Raw genomic sequence first — 247 nt, forward strand, 5'->3', positions numbered from 1 at the left:
TGTTCGACTTCTCTTTACTTTTCTCATACCGTTTTTTGGGGGGGGGGGTTTGTTTTTCTTTCGTCTTCTTTTCCAACACCACTACTTCCTCCTCCCTTCGCTTCCTTTGTTTATTGTTCTACTTCTTAGTCTCACTCTTATCTAAGTTATTTTTTCCCATTAGAAATGCATAAATATCTTAAGACAATTCCTCGGCAAAATTCATACAACTAAGAAAAGTGAATTATGTTATGAAAAAGAACTAAGG

The sequence above is a fragment of the Penaeus monodon genome, chromosome 33, assembly GCF_015228065.2.
Source record: "Penaeus monodon isolate SGIC_2016 chromosome 33, NSTDA_Pmon_1, whole genome shotgun sequence".
NCBI classification, from domain to species: Eukaryota; Metazoa; Arthropoda; class Malacostraca; order Decapoda; family Penaeidae; genus Penaeus; species Penaeus monodon.